General features: G+C 50.5%; 1 protein-coding gene across 1 annotated transcript in view; it reads left to right on the top strand.

The window, feature by feature from the left end:
- Positions 1-11,864, top strand: part of CD58 (CD58 molecule) — a 77,060-nt gene extending 65,196 nt beyond the window's left edge. The window contains exons 7-8 of the transcript XR_015767958.1: positions 4,971-5,087; positions 10,887-11,864. The gene's annotated coding sequence lies outside the window, so the exon portion shown is untranslated. The remainder of the gene's footprint in view (positions 1-4,970; positions 5,088-10,886) is intronic.
- The last annotated feature ends 4,123 nt before the right edge of the window (positions 11,865-15,987 follow it).

Genomic DNA, 15,987 nt, shown 5'->3' on the forward strand with positions numbered 1-15,987 from the left:
GGAGCACAATTCATAACACAGGAGTGGCAAGCCGCTCTTTCTTGCTGGACCTTCAAGTGTGCAAGGGACATGAGCCTAGACACGCAGGCAAAAGTTGATTCATAGAAAGTCTTCAGAACTCCAAGGAACATGGACTTTGGGGCAGGACCTGGGATGTCATGGCGGTCTTTTTTTTTTTTTTTAATTTTCCTTGTTCATTCGACAGAGTAAGAAAGCACAAGCAGGGGGAGCAGCAGAAGGAGAGGGAGAAGCAGCCTCCCCCCTGAGTGGGAGCCCGATGCGGGACTCAATCTCAGGATCCCGGGATCACCACCTGAGCTGAAGGCAGACACTTAAACAGCTGAGCCCCCCGCCCCCCCCAGGCGCCCCTGTCATTGGCAATCTTGAGTAGCCTTGGTAAGCCTCGTACCTGGACGAGGAATCTGCCAGCAGGATGGGTTTTAGGGGAGCCACATGGGGGCAGAAGGAACAATGAGGGGATTATTTCAATAACCCAGATAGGTGGTTGTAGAGGTCTGAGCTGCAGTGGGGAGATAAGGGTTGGAAAGGAGAGAAATTCTGGAAAGGTGCTGTAGACGCAACAGAGTGGGCTCCGTGCCTCGTGGGATGTGGAGGCCAAAGTCACACCAAGGCAGGACGTTGCAGAGGAAATTCAGTCACCTGCCCCGCCTGGACTCACAGGACAGCTTATCCCGGGGGGCGTGGCGGATGGTCCAGAGGTGCCCTGAAGCCAAGAAATGAATAGCCTTAAGGAAACCCACTGCTGTAGTGACTGTGGGTTCTCCCCTCATTTTTAGCCTCCTACCCCCACTCTGAATAAAGACGCTTTCTACCTCTCTTGCGTCTAGCAGTCTGTCGGTCACGTGATCACATGACATCATCTGGCCAGTCGATTTGTAATTAGAAGTGTCAGACTTTTGGGGAATAGGGTTTTCCTGCTGGTTAGAAGGCAATACGACTTAGGAGGATTTAAGTCTTGTAGTTACAATCAGATTTGAGTCCTGCCTTTTCTGAACTTGCATACTGGATGTCGTGTGTGTGTGTGTGTGTGTGTGTGACTTATTTTATAACTGGAAGCTCGTACTTCTTAATCCCCACGCTCAGATGTGGGGGTAATCCACACACTGGACATCTTAACTGGCCAGGAACTCATTTACAGAAAATCTTCCGGCTCGCTTCTGCAGTTGTCCACTGTTTACATCCTTAATGCTTTTACATTCAGGGAGTTACATGATCACTTTGTGTTCTAGGAGATACTTTGTTCTGGGCACCGACAATAGGGGACGAGCACAGGTGAGTAGCCGAAAGGAAGCTGATGTCAAGGTTTAGCTGCTGGGGAGGACAGAAGAACCGATCCCCACCTCCCAACCCCAGGAAGGACACCCAGAGGTGAAACTGGGTTTAGGAGGAAGATGGCAAGATCTGCTTCCTGCCTGCTGAGGTTGTGGCTCTAATCGATAACTGGTAATAGTTAACATATATTGAGCACTTACTTTATGCCTGGCCATACTCTAAGATTTCAATGCCTCACCTCGCAAGCCCATTCAAGATAGCTGCTACTATTACCCCCCACTTGCAGACAGGGAACCCAGGAACGAGGAGGTGAGGCTCATTGTCATCCGGTTGGCAAGCTCGAGAGCTGTCACTCAAACCCAGGTGTCTCTGCTGCAGGGCCCTTAACTATGACATTAGCTGTTCTAGGGGAGTTTAAAAAACATTTCTTCCCCACGAATTCCTTTTTAGCCAAATGTCTCTCTCCTCAATGAAGTTGATTCCATACTTGGTGGTTTATCTCAGACGGTCTCTGTGAACAGGCTCCTTTCTCTCTCCCAGATTACAGGGTTTGAAGTTTGACAGGGCCTTTGCAGTGCTGTGCTGACAAATCCCCTGGAGGGGGGTGGGGCGGAGAGACCTCTAATTTGTAGCATTTGCCAATTTTCATGGTGAAAATGCTCCCACCGTGACTGATTTAAAGTTGCCATTGCAGTTTGTAAAAATCCCTGAATATTTGATAATCGGCTCTGGTCCAGCCCACTCCAGCACACCACTGGGGCCCCTAGGATTACTAGCTGGGAAGTTGAGAAACACACGGTGGGGCTGAGCGCAGGCACAGGAGAGCTTCCAGGGGTCTTCCAGATATGCCTTTGAGGGGTTTCCCAGGTGCTGCCCACTGGAGGTCTGGCCCAGGGCACTCTGGGAGGCCAGGCTGTGGCCCCTGCTCAGCGGTACCCGGGCTCACCTGTCGCTGTCAGTCCGGAGGCCTCCGCTCACCACCTGAAAACAGCTCCCTCGGCCAGCAGGTGGCAGCACACTCGCATTCAACTCTCCGCGTCCAAGCAAAATGAGGCGCCTTTGTTCTGAGCCAGAGGCGGTGTCACGAAGAGAAAGGCCCAGAGGGGCAAGCTAATCAGCCTGTCCTTAGCTGACCTAGGCCTCCAGAGCCAGTGGACGAGTTCCCGCAGCTTGAGATAATGAAAGCAACCTTAGCAAATAAGAGACAGCGGTCCCAACTCCACCGCCTGCCTGTCCATCCTACGGGCTTGGGCTCGGCCTGGGGCAGCGCCATGGAAGCAGGCCCTGGGTCCTTTCAAGAAGGGAGTTAGGTGCCAAGAATGTGTTTCCAGTTCTAAGAAGGGAGGCTTTTTAATCCTACCTGGTGCTACCTACCCACGAGACACCCGGTGCTGCTCTTATATTGTTGACTGTTGATTCTAGTGGATGGTCAGCTCCTACTAGGGTGGTGGGAATCCCAGGTAGTTTGCCTGGGATCGTCCTGATTTTGGCGCTGAGAGTCCCATGTCCTGGGAAGCCCTGGTGCCTGGCAAATAGGACAACAAGCCACCACACTCCTAGTCAGAGTGCCCACCGGGCACACAGTAGGCGCTTACTGTGATGGTGGTGCTGAAGGAGGGGGCAAAGCCGGAGTCACCGGGGCTGACCAAATCCAACGGGCAGCATTTGGTTTCATTCATTTTTACAACCTGCTCCCTTTGCGTTGTGTCAGAGAGGAGGGCCAGGATAGGCCAGGAGGAGACTCCGGGACCGTTCTCCCGCCTGCTCACGTTCCATCTTTGACCTCCCTCCCGGTTTCCTTCTCTCACACCTCACGCCTGCCACAGGCCTGTGCAGCCCTGTGTCTAGTCCGGGGTGCTCCCAGAGCCTGCAGCAGAGAACTCCATGTTCCGGGGCAGGGTGGGGCAGGGGGGCGGGGAGGCAGGCCAGAGGAGGGGTGAGGCAGATGGGAGGCAGCCACCAGCAGGATGAAAGGAGCCCTCCGCTTGATCCCCAACACCAAGCAGCAACATGCACTCCTCTCTCCTCCTGTAGTTCAAGCCTCATTGTGATGTGGCTTGTCTGTTTCTGCCACTGTTGAATCCTCAGATGGTTCCTTCTAGGCCAAGGGCTCAGCTCAGGAGAGTCAGGCTCAGCAAACACTAACCTGCAGAGTGGCTTGAATCAGGGCAGAAAGCTTTGCCTTAACTCAATGTAAGCAATTTACAAATTTCCCTCCTTGCTTTGGACGTTGGGATCAAGAGCAAACCTCTCACTGTGGCCCCTAAATTCTGCACGGGCGGGCTCTCATTAACTCCCCAACCTCACCCTATGCTGTTTTTCCCAGCACTCACTGTGGCGGTCCCCCTGGCCTTCTGCCAGCCCCTAGAGATGCCATGCTCTTTCTTGCCTCCGAGTCTCTACTCGGCCACCCCCTCTGTGTGGGTGAGAATAGCAGCAGGATCTGGCTCAAATGGGCTGGCCCCAGGAGCCACGTGAGCGGGTCACACTGGAGCTTTGACTTGAAGGATGAGAAGGGATCAGATCATCCAATGGGGAGCAGGGGTGGACGTAAACATATTTTCAATGGGGCGGGTGTCTGCGCTTCTCTGGTCATCCTGTTAGGAAGGAGTTATTGGTGCTTAGAAATAGAGACTTCTCATGGGCTTTGTGTCTCAGATTTTCTGAAAAACCCCCCACTCCTCGTGTCACAATCTGTCACACTCAGTGGGCTCATATTTACATTCCACTAGTAACAAATCAATGCAGGCGTAGCCCTATTCTAGATGAAAATGGACCATGCAGGTGAAATCCTGCTGACTCCCATCTTCCAGCCAACATTTGGATGTGCAGGAGCCTGCATTAACCCTAGGATCTCAGTAGAGATTCTCAGGACTTGAGGATTTGTATTAGTAGGTATAATCTTTCACCTTAAAGAACAAAGACCAGGAGTTGGGGCTATTTGCAGGCACCAGATAATGGTCCGTGAACATGGAGTTTATTGAAGAAATGCTGAGTTTGCAACGTGGAGGTTCCCAAGTAAACCAAGTCCTAGATCGAATGCACAGCAACTCTGGTCATGAAGACATGGATAACTCCAAATCTCCAAAGCTTTGAGCGGATGGTGAGAGTCATCACTGGTGTCAGAGAAGGGCCTCCACTCCATCTCCGGAGCTAGAAGAATCTTAATGCGTCCATAGAGGCCACAGCTGACACTCGATGGAAACTCCGCGATGGACCCCAGGGGGAGGCATGCGCAGAGAGGGGGCTGCCAGGTCCTCGCCGACCCTTTATTGAGCTATGACATGACTCTCATGGAAGCTGGTGTGCCTTGCCCATCTATGAGCGGTCACCTTTGGGATCCTGAAGGTGGGCCAATCCCGTGCATCTAAACAACCTTTGTTCTTGCCAAAGAGCTCGTGTCTACGACGGTGTCCTGTCCAGGTTAGTTCCAGCCATATTCTCCTTATTCTTCTCAGAGGAGGGAGCCGAGCATCTGGGAACAGTCTCAGGACCTGGACAGTTGCAGGGATGTTGGCGCATGACTGCTCTTTGCCTCTATTATCTAGAAATGCCGATTCTTCAGGTTGCCCATGGACGGAGCCAAAGGCTGGGAAGTGAAGGTGTGGATGTAGGGAGGGGAAAATGGAGGAAAAGGCTCCAAGTTTCCCGTGTCCTGTTTCGTTTTGTGTTTCTAGGCAGCTTTGTCCCGCTCCTTCCCGTCTGTGCCCGAAGAAGAGTCCCCTGAACTGCCTCCCCTCCACCGCCACCCTACCCAGCATGCCTTGTTCACCTCCTCTGCCACTTGCTTTGAGGTAAGGAGCCCCACCCCACCCAGAACACGGGGTTCTGTCCCAGTGTGGGAGGCGGACGGTGGGTGTGAAGAGAGGAGGGGCAGGGGCAGTCAAAGCCAGAGAGGAGGAGGAAAAAGAAAGGGAGTGTTTTATTGTTTCTCCGTGACTCCCGCCTGTTGTCGAAGAGCCGAGGTGACAGGATTTTGAAATGAGATGAGAGGACGTCTTGCTCCCCAGATTTGGAGATCTTTTGTAATCCCCCGCCCTTGACTTGGCGCGTCTACTTCAATACCACCGTCCACAGCAACCTTCACTGAGTGCTCATGGGTGCCAGGCACTGGCCTAGGCACAGGGGCTGGGAGCTTATGTTATATTGGAGCGAGAGTCAAGGAAATGGCCAAAGGCTGCAATGGGTGGGAGACATACAAAAGCTCCCTTCTGAGAATTGGAAACATCATGTTCTTTTTTTTTTAAAAAGGTATTTATTTATTTATTTATTTACTTATTTATTTGAGAGAGAGCACAAGCAGGGGGCGTGGCAGAGGGAGAGGGAGAAGCAGGGTCCTCACTGAGCAGGGGGCCCCATGTGGGGCTCGATCCCAGAACCGTGGGACCATGACCTGAGCCGAAGACAGACGCTTAACCGACGGAGCCAGCCGGGTGCCGTGGAAACATCATGTTTTTTGAACAATGGCTTACCTTCCTTTTTGGAGGAGCCCCAGCTGCCTGTCCTATGATGCTACCAGGCAGTCTCAGCACTTAAGGAGGGAAAGGAGGGGTCTGGGGACCGTGCTAGTTCCGGTGACTGATGGTGTCCCTATTGTATCATCTTGCCTGTCTGCTTGGGTCCCCACAGGTGAAGGACAGCAGGCCAAAGAGCTTGCCCCACAAGACCTCTTTCTTTAAGGAAACACAGTCGGTGGCCCAAAGGCCCTTGTGTGGGCGGACACCTGGGACACACAAGTGAGCCCCTGGGATGGCAGCTCCTATAGTGACCCCATGGGCATCAAGTCTACTTACCAATGGTCTTAATGTGGACAAAGAATTGAGCAGTTAGTTAGTTAATATTACGGATAAAAATATAATCAGAACTTTGCATCCATATCGTGGAATACCATTCCATAATAAAAGCAACTAACTATAGACGCAGACAAGTTGGATGGGTCTCAAGGCAGTTATGCTGAGCAAAGAAAACAACCTCAAAAGGTCACATTCCATGTGATTTCATTTCTGTAACATTCTTGAAATGAAAAATTATGGAGATGAAGCGCAATGTCATGGTGGCCAGGAGTTCAAAGTTGGTGGGGCGGAGAGCGGGTGTGTCTGGAAAGGGGTAACACGAAGGAGCCCTGTGGGGATATTATGGACCTTGAATTTGGTGGTGGCTACGCAGGAGAGAACATTGCACAGAACTGTGCGTACGCGCATTCCCACACACACGCGCGCGCGCGCGCACACACACACACACACACACACAAGTGCTTGTGACGCTGGTAAAGTCTGAATTGACTCTGGATTGTACCCGTGTGCCAGCGAGTGCTGTAGGGCACACTCACACGTTCTTACCGGGGCCCAAGATAGTGGAAATTTCTCAGTTTCCGTTTGTAATGAAGCAGGAGGAGGCCATTAGGGAAGGCCACGGTGAGCCTGGTGGGGGCTGGGCAGGGGGAGGCTGGGAATGTGGGTGGGCTGGCTCCAATCGTGATCCGTGATCACATTAGTCACCCATCATGGACGCTGACAGACCTTGGGCTATTCAAGGACTCCAGCTGTAGAGGCTGAATTGTAAAATCCTATTAGGGTTGCCAAGAATGGAACAGTGTGACTTTAATAAGGTTAAAGTTTGGCATTTTTACAGCTTTTATAATGATAAGGTTCTTAGTCACATGAGGGGGAAAGAACTAGAGAGGGTCTGCCCACACCTAGCTGGTCAGTGCTGGGGACGTGGTCAGGCATGGCCTCTTGCCAGGCCCCCGAGGGCGTCTTTGGTTGTGCCCACGGTTCCAGGCACAAGTTCTACCCTGCTGCTCAGAAAGCCTGTTCACCCAAGTCTGTACTCTGGGACTATTAGGGGAAGTGAATTCGGGCATCGATTTCCAAGAAGCGTCCTTGAAACCAGCGTAGTTTATTAGAAGCAAATGCCCTATTCCCCAGCCAAAGGGGTCCCCCGTAGTAGTTGCATCCCCAAAGCACTGCTGTATTTCAATGCCTTTGTTAATATCCTCTGGCCTAGAATACTCTACTGCTCATCTGGATCTGTCTTTCAAATGGCCTTCCCTACCTTTGTCTTCCCTTCCTGCCCCTGGGAGGAGGAATCCATCTACTCTCTTCTTAATCCCAGGGCACTTAGACCAGCTTTCTAAAGCAGCGCCTGTCCCCGTGTAATGAGTTCATGGTGGACATGACTTCACCCCATCAGACTGTGAGCCCTCCATGCAGGGTCAAGCTGGGCCTGTTCTCCTGGAGTACTCAGTCGGCACACAGTGGGCGCCCATAAATGTCAAAGGAAGGAAAGAATGATGTAGCAGGAGGCCCATGCCTTCCACTGGGAAGACAGCTGAAATCCCATGTCCTCCACGCATGGATCATCTTTGCTCACAAAGAATAGTAAGAAGTGTAATTTTCTAAGTAGGTCACTAGTTTCTTGAGGGTGGAATTTGCATCAGTCCACGTGTCCACGGCGTCAGCCGCCATACGTCCGTTAGTGTAAGTGTCAAATGCATCAGAGGATCTTGTCTATGTCCATTAAGTCATCACGCTGAATTCTTTACAAAGACCTTCCCTCAAATGGGACGAGTGAAATGAACAACAGCGCTGACGGACCTATCCTGTGTCAGAGCTCTGGCACTGGGCCCTGCAGAAGTGCAGAGACGAGACGTGCCTGCCCGCAAGGAGCTAAGCCTAGGTGCCGGAGGGATGTGGGGAGCGCCTCTCCGGTCCCTGTGTCCCTGCCAGTTGTGAGCCGCCGTGCGGGGGTACAAAGACATCAGCCTGGTCCCTGGAGAAGCTTACAGTCCAGCGGGGTAGCTGAGCCCTTCATGGCTGGATGAGCTCTCAAAATGTACGTGAGTGTTTGCTAGGTGACAGAGCCCCGCTGCCGACAGCCCCCGGGGGCCCACACGTTTGTGGGAGCAAAAGAGAGGAATAGCGTGCAGGGAAGGGGAGACACTAGTGGGAAGGAAGACCCAGCACCTTCCTGACCCCTGTAGTCTGATGGGCTCCGGGTGCCACTCTGTTTTGGGGGCAGAACTGGAATCTTTCCCCTGGGTCCAAGATGCATGGGAACTGTCAGGGCCGCTGTGGGGGGAAGCCGACTCTCCAGCTAGGCTCTGGGAGCCCCCTTTTAGGGATCCATGGATGAGGGGTGTCCAAGCCTGCACCGGGCCTCCCGGGGCTACTTGGGACCAGCTCCCGCATCAGGACCAGGCCAGAACTATGCCTCACCACACAGCAGAAAGGAGGCTGATGGGTGGCATCGCCCAGGGAGGCCACAACCTTGGCCCTTTGGCCCGCCGCGCAGGACCTTGTGCTATGGTGTGACCGAGGAGCAGGTGGAGCTGGGGACATCCGGGAGCTGCCCTCCCGGGGGGCTCCGATTGGCTTTCTCACCTGGGAAACCCAGCCTTTTCCAGGACAGCCTACGCCACCAGCGGGCTGGACTCCTGTGTTTGCCCAGGAGCCTGGATGAAGGAAGGGGCAATTACAAAGGGTCCTAGGAGGCACCACTCCCATAGGGAGAAGAATCTCCCTGGTATGGTATTACTAACGAATGCGCTCTCTGGATCCAAAGTCCGTCTCCTCGTTCGGGGGAAGGAAGTGTCCTTGGAAATGCCAGTCCTGGCCCCCATTTCCCTCAGCTGGCGCGGAGGAGCAATTCCCCTTTGCCCCCGGCCACCCCTTGCTTGGGAATGAGGAGCGTGACTCACATTAGCGGGGAAGGCAGCACGGTTAGGTGAGGCTAATTCAAATGCCAGGCAGACACAAATAGCATGCTTTCCTATGAATAGCTTCCCCAGCTGTTGTGCGGGCGGCTGGCCGGTTCTTATCCAAAGTACATGTGTGCTTATTTATGAGCCGCATCAGGCACCACTGGTTGCCTACCTTTGGCCCCTCAAGGCCAGCTCCGCGTTCTTTGTTCCCGAAAGTCTCACCAAAGTGAAACATTAACTGGTGGTGGGACAGAAGGGCCCGGGAGCCTCCGAAGGCAGGGCTGATGGAGAAGGATACCTGGAGGGGTTGTTGCTCACCGACCTGGAATTTTCCATTCCTCTGCGGCTCACATGACCGGGGCAGTGTTTTCTTTAAGCCACACAGAGATGGGTGCCAGGGTGGCATGTGCTAAATACCTGGACGGGGGTGACCACAGCTGCTTACTGGTGATACGAATCTTTGCGATACAGGGGTGGTGGAAATTGTTAGGTCTGAGAGCCGGGAGACCCAGGGCTTGGCCGAGACTCTGCTTCTAGGACATCCTGGGGCCCCGTGGGAAGCCACTAGATGTCTCAGGGCTTCTGCTTCCTCAGCTGTCCAGGAAGGGCTGGGTGAGAACACAAAGGTCCTTTCCGACTGGAACATTTTCTACTCTAGATGCTGACACCAATCCACTCCATTTATAGCCGGTTGTAGTAACTGTCTCTCCTTATCACCCAGGAGAAGTTACTAGGGCCCACCCTCTGCTACCTTTGCTTGTCTTCTTTCCCTTCTCTCCAACTGCCTCACTGCTTCTTAGCCACATTCCCTTTATCTCACTAATTTTATCTTTATCTTAGGGCTCAGGACGTCCCCTGCAAAGCCTGAATGCAAGTTAATCCCGTGATGCTTGAGTCACTGGGACCCTTGTTTGCCACTTTCTACCTTGGCCACTTCCTAACTATGTGATGTTGGCCATATTATTTGCTTTCTCTAGTTATCCATTTCCTCATCTATCGAAAAAGAATCATATCAGGGTTTCTGTGAGAATTATGCAATATGCCTCATACATGAAGGCTTCATAAATATAAGCCATTATACGATTATAACCTAAAAGTTGGCAAACACAAAAAACTCATTCCTCTTCCCAAAGAACTTTCCCTTTAGTCTCTGTTTCTGTTCCCAGGGACACTGGGCTTTGGGTTTGATGTCACCCCGAGTTTTCTTCTCACTTGTTCAGTGCAGAAAGGATCTCTAGGAGACTTCCTTTCAGCTTCCCTGGGGTATGACATTTTTGGAGAGAAGGCCTGAAGGTCCAGGGCCAAGCAAGGGCTCAGCCCTCTGCTGAGATGGGGGTACTATCCCTGGGAATTCCAGGAAATGTTATTCATCCAGGTAACTTTTCTCAGAGGGGGGATTAGTTTTGAATCATGGTTGATGGGCCAAGATTCCCTGAAAGTGGGTGTGGACCTCCTTTGTTGGGGTCAAATGGACCAAGCTACTCTTTCTTAATTTATTGATTTTGATTTATTGACCAAGCTACTCTTGTTGACCTCCTTACCATGCAGAATCTGCCCTGGGACAGATTCACATTCCCTGGGCACTGCCGATGGTCATGGGGGTCTCCCAGGGTGACATTGGCTTGAGAAGTATAGGGGAGGTGGGCACTTCTACATAGCCCATATAATGCTTTAGGAAATTTTTTAAAAATTGCTGCTTCTGGAGGATGTGGGTCCTGTGGGCACATAGTTTAGTGGAATGTGAGCTGAGTTTTAGTTTTTACTTGGCCAGGAGACTTTGTGCAAGACCCAAACTACCCAGCCTTAAGGGCCACCCTGGCACTCACCCATTAGATTCCAAGTTCCATGATTCCAAGTTCCATGAAGACGCGGTTCATGTCTCTCTCATTAGGGAAGCCTCGGTGCCAAGTTCCATGAAGATTCCAAGTTCCATGAAGACGCGGTTCCAAGTTCCATGAAGACGCGGTTCATGTCTCTCTCATTAGAGAAGCCTCGGTGCCAAGCGAAAGGCCTGGTACAGTGTAGAGGCTCACTAGGTATTGTTGAGTGTCGGATGAATTAATGAAAGGTGACGCCTCGCTCGGGATGCCTGCTGTCATTGGTGCCCAAGAGCTTGATATCAACAGAGTGGGGTAGTTAAGAGGACGCACTATGGAATCAGACAGAACTGTTTGGATTATACTCCCCGTCTTAATAGAGGCATGGTCTTGACTTCTCTGGATCTCAACTTCTCCGTCTTTTTAAAGTAGGGCTGTAATAACACCTCCCCCATTCATGTTGTGGTGTGGATGATCTGAGATGACTTCTGTCAAGCACCTGTATCAATATTTGACAACAGATTACATTATAACCAATGAGTCCTGGAGAGCACCAGGATGGGCATTCCCCACCTCCCTCATCTGAATTACTTTAGGGTTGCCAGATTGTGGAGTCTTTCCAGTCATTCTCACTGGGAATCTCAGATATGGATTGAGGTGGCTTGTGGTCACAATGATTTGTTTGCTCCTGGCACTCATCCCCACACACTTACTGGGCCCTCCAAACCCATTAGGCACTCAAGCATTCAGCACTTCAACTTCCCAGAAAATGCACAACTTCTGTTGGTTAGATTACAACTCTCTTCTACAATTTACCGCTTCTCATTACTGTACCCCCAGTTGCTCTTTTGCTTGGTCTTGGAGATCTGCCATCATTATTGAGCTGATCTCATGCTATCAGCAAAGGCAAGGAGAACAATGGGCTCTCTGCTGGCCTTTGTCCTCCCACCAGCTCCGGGACCACAAAGCCTGCATGCTGGGGTGCAAAACGAATGTCCCTAGCTTCTGAGGATGTTCAGTTGAGAAACATAATAAACACACACACACACTCACTGGTGTTGCGTCTGTGTTTTTAAAGCTCACAGCAGTCCGTCACAGAGACCGGATTGGTACATGTATTTCCTCCTTCCACAGGGCTTCAAGTGGGCAATCTTTAAAGGCTCTGCAGCGGGGCTGGAAAGAAGTTGCTGAATAAATTCACGCATGAGGGAAAAAGTGGGAGAGCTTTCCCTCGGTGGTTGCGTGTGTCTATGGGGACCTACAGAGTATCTTGAGCTTTTTCTTAAAAATTTTTTTAAGGATTTTATTTATTTGAGAGAGAGAGAGAGAGCATGAGCAGGGGGAGGGACAGTGGGAGAGGGAGAAGCAGGCTCCCCGCTGAGCAGGGAGCCCGATGTGGGGCTCGATCCCAGGACCATGACCTGAGCTGAAGGCAGACACTTAACCGACTGAGCCACCCAGGTGCCCCATATCTTGACCTTATTAAACCTAAAAGTTTGCTATTTAGAAGGTCAGTCTTGGCCTGTGCCAATTGCTCCAACCATCAGGTGATTTCCTGGAGGAGGTTGTGGGGCTTCGGAGGTGGTAGAGGGGAGAGTTCATGGAGTAATGGAATGAACACAGGACTGAGGGTCAAAAAACTTAGGTTTAAATCCCTGGTCTGTCCTTGATCAGTTGTGGGATTGATTGAGGTACCTTCATCTGCCAGGGCCTCTGGTTCTCTGCCAAATGAGAGCAGCGCAGGGATGTGTGGAAATCATCCGAGCTTGTGGATTGGAGCATGTGCCCAGCACGTGGTGGGGAGGAAGCCACAAGAGGTGGGACAATATGGCCCTTCTGCACTCAGCCCATATTTTTGTTCTGCAACCATTTGTGGGGTCCAGGGGACTCCTGAGGGAAGGAAACAGAAGAGAGATCTGTAGAGGATTTGGAGACTTTTTCCATGGGGGAGCTGTCTTGATTTCACAAGTGGGCCTGTCCTTTCCTGTCCAAATGACAGATTTATAGCAGACATGCATTTAAAAACTTCTGTTAAAAATAAGTCAGTCGTGAGTGGAAGGGAGAGGAGAGGTAGGTAGAGCAGAGTACAGGGAACACAGTTTGGGTGTAGATGTAGAGGTGAGACGGTGTGAAGGGGAGAGAGTGAGTTTGGGGAGAAGCAGCTGGAAGAGCTTTATGCAGACCGCTCAGCCTGCTGACGGGGAAGGGAAGGGAAGGGAGGGGAGGAGAGCTGCAAAGGCAGGAGAGTCAGGGAAGCAGGGGGAGCCTTATGGATTGGCAGCACACTGCAGGTGCTTGCTGACATCAGGCTCCCGTACGTACGAGACTCTGAGTAGCCCCTGCAACCCGTGTCCTGGAAGACCCCGTGAGGCCTCTGGTGAGGAGGGCAGGAACAAAATGTGAGGAGAAGGGCCCAGAATAAAAAGCCTCAGTAATCAAAATCAATGCTATCCTAATGCAACCTTTTTTTACTGTAGCAATATTTTTAAATTGACTTTATCTTTTAAAGGAGTTTTAGGTTCCCAGCAAAAATGAACAGAAGGTACAGAGATTTCCCATATATCCCCGTTCCCACACATGCTCAGCCTCCCCCCACGGTCAACACCCTCACCAAGGGGTACATTTGTTACAACTGAACCTGCCCTGATGCGCCGTTATCACCCTCGGTCTAGAGTTGACATTGGGATTCACTCTTGGCGTTGCGCAATCTTGACAAATGTATAATGACATGTATCCACCATTGAAGGATCACACAGAGTAGCTTCTTCATTGTCCTAAAAATCATCTGTGCTCCACCTATTCATCTCTCTTGCCCCCCAGTTCCTGACAACCACTATCTTTTTACTGCCTCCATAGCTTTGCTTTGCCAGGACTCCATGTAGTTGGAAGCCTACAGTATGCAGCTTTTTTAGATTGGCTTCTTTCACCTAGTGATGCGCACTAAAGTTTCCTCTAGGTATCTTCATGGCTTGACAGCTCACTCCTTTTTGGTGCCGACTAACATTCCACTGTCTGTATGAACCACAGTTTATTTATCTACTCCCCACTAAAGAACATCTTGGTTGCTTGTAGGTTTTGCCAATTATCAATAAAACTGCTATAAACATCTGTGTGCAGGTTGTCACTCCTTTGGGTCAATACCAAGAACAGCAATTGCTACATTAATGCAATATTTTTTAAAAAATCAAAATTAATGAAAACCATATGAAGAACAAACTGTCAGAAATTTTTAAAAAAGATAGACTCTGAGCTGGCACTTGTCTGACTTGCCCCCCCATCCCTCCAATCCTGACCCTGTTGGGTTTTACCCCTGCCACCAAACAGCTTTTTAATGGAAACTTTCTGACTCAATTCACATTTCTGATAGACTCCGCCCCTAGGAGCTCCTAAGTAATTTAGCCTTTGCTGGGGTGGGGTAATCCCATTAGCGATTCCAGGTGATTCCCAGACAACTTCCTTATTAGAGATTAACCAGACACAGCAGGTGAGGGCCATGTGCCCCCCTCAGGAACACGTGTGCTTGAGTAAGAAGTGCACCGTAAAGAAGGTATGGTTTTATACAACCTGCTAGGGGACACTGCGAGGCCAATGAGGATGCGTACGCGATGTGCACGGGATGCCGCCATGCACAGCGCTGGACCGTCTGACGTGACCCTGGTACAGCAAGGACTAGAGACCTGTGGACACTAGAATTTATCTCATGGGGGAGGGGAGGAAAAGGTTTCAGGCAGAGTGAAGTAGAAGTGTAAAACAAGGACACCCTGTTGCCCTCAGTGTGCCAGGGTGCCCTTCCCAACACTCCCTGCAGGCCACCCCAAATCAATCTACAATCCACTTAAGAGCAATGGGCCCTCGATGCAAATGCCAGGAAGCTTCCTGGCAAGGACCATTCTGTCCTGGCTGGCCGGATGCCCCTTGTGAGTGCATGCATGACACCCTGCCCATCGCCCTTACTGCATTTATGCCCCCTGAATTGTGTATGCCCCCTACTACGCCATTAGCTTTGTGTGCAGGGATGGGTCTGTCTTGTCCACTGTGATATAGCTCCAGGAAACAGTCACGTGTGTGGTTCATGATAAGTGCTCAATAAAATATTTATTCTGTGAATGAATGAATGATGGTAAGGAACAGCAAGTTCAAAGACTCACAAGTCAGTTGGCATTTGGATTCTTATATTGTTTTTATATTGTTTTAATATTACCTAATATGTGCACTTTGGATACAGCCAGTGTCCAATAAATACTATTTTGAGTGTGTGAACTCTATGCCCAGTGTGGGGCTTGAACTCATAACCTTGAAATTAAGAGTTGCATGCTCTACTGACTGAGCCAGCCTGGCGCCCTCCAATAAATACTTTTAATTAATTATGATCCACTGGCTGATAGTAACCTGGGAAAACTATACCTATGGCCTAGGCCTCATCCAAGAACTGGGAGCCCCCTTTTCTTCCCTCTCCTGCCAATGGGGTCCATCCAGCAAAGCATTGCTTGTGGGCTGAACGCTGAGGCGAATAAGTTTATTCTTTGCAACATGATAAACTGCCACCATCTTTCATTTTAGCTTTCAAAATAAAGCTTAGAGGAATTATGAGCTATTCTATTATTGTGGACACCGGCAATGCTGTAAGTGGTAGGTTAAAAATACCCTCCTTAAATATGTCCTGTTCACCCCAAACAGCTATGTTAACAGATACCTAAATGAAGCAAACATTATTTACTAGTCAGCAACATTCAAAGAGTATAGGTTTGAAAATACAACAGCCTGGAAAAGTGTGATCATAAGGTAGAGGTGGTGAAAGAATCTGTCATTTTAAGCCCTGGGTCCTCTGTGTACTTTTTATAAATCCCTAGACCAGTTACTTGTTCTTTCTGAGCATTTCCTCATCCATCTGGAAAATGGAAACCAAACTGTTGTGAAGATCAGATGAAATCATGGGAGTTAAGGTGTTTTGTGAAGCACAATGTGCTGTACAAATACAAAGAAATATATTCTTATAAAAACAGAGATAGGAAACAGTGACCCTACAGGACGAAAATTGCTAGACTTCTAGGAAAGCGGAGGTGGCTGTGAAATCCACCCTCCACAACCCTCGCCCCTCGACCCAGAACCTGGAGAGCCGGGAAATGGGAGAGCCTTCTAGAAGTTAAACTGGCCAGATCTCTAATGGATGTTTTG

Source organism: Eumetopias jubatus, unplaced genomic scaffold, assembly GCF_037043125.1.
Source record: "Eumetopias jubatus isolate StellerSeaLion01/CBP00866 unplaced genomic scaffold, mEumJub1_p1.0 scaffold_4, whole genome shotgun sequence".
Taxonomy (NCBI): Eukaryota; Metazoa; Chordata; class Mammalia; order Carnivora; family Otariidae; genus Eumetopias; species Eumetopias jubatus.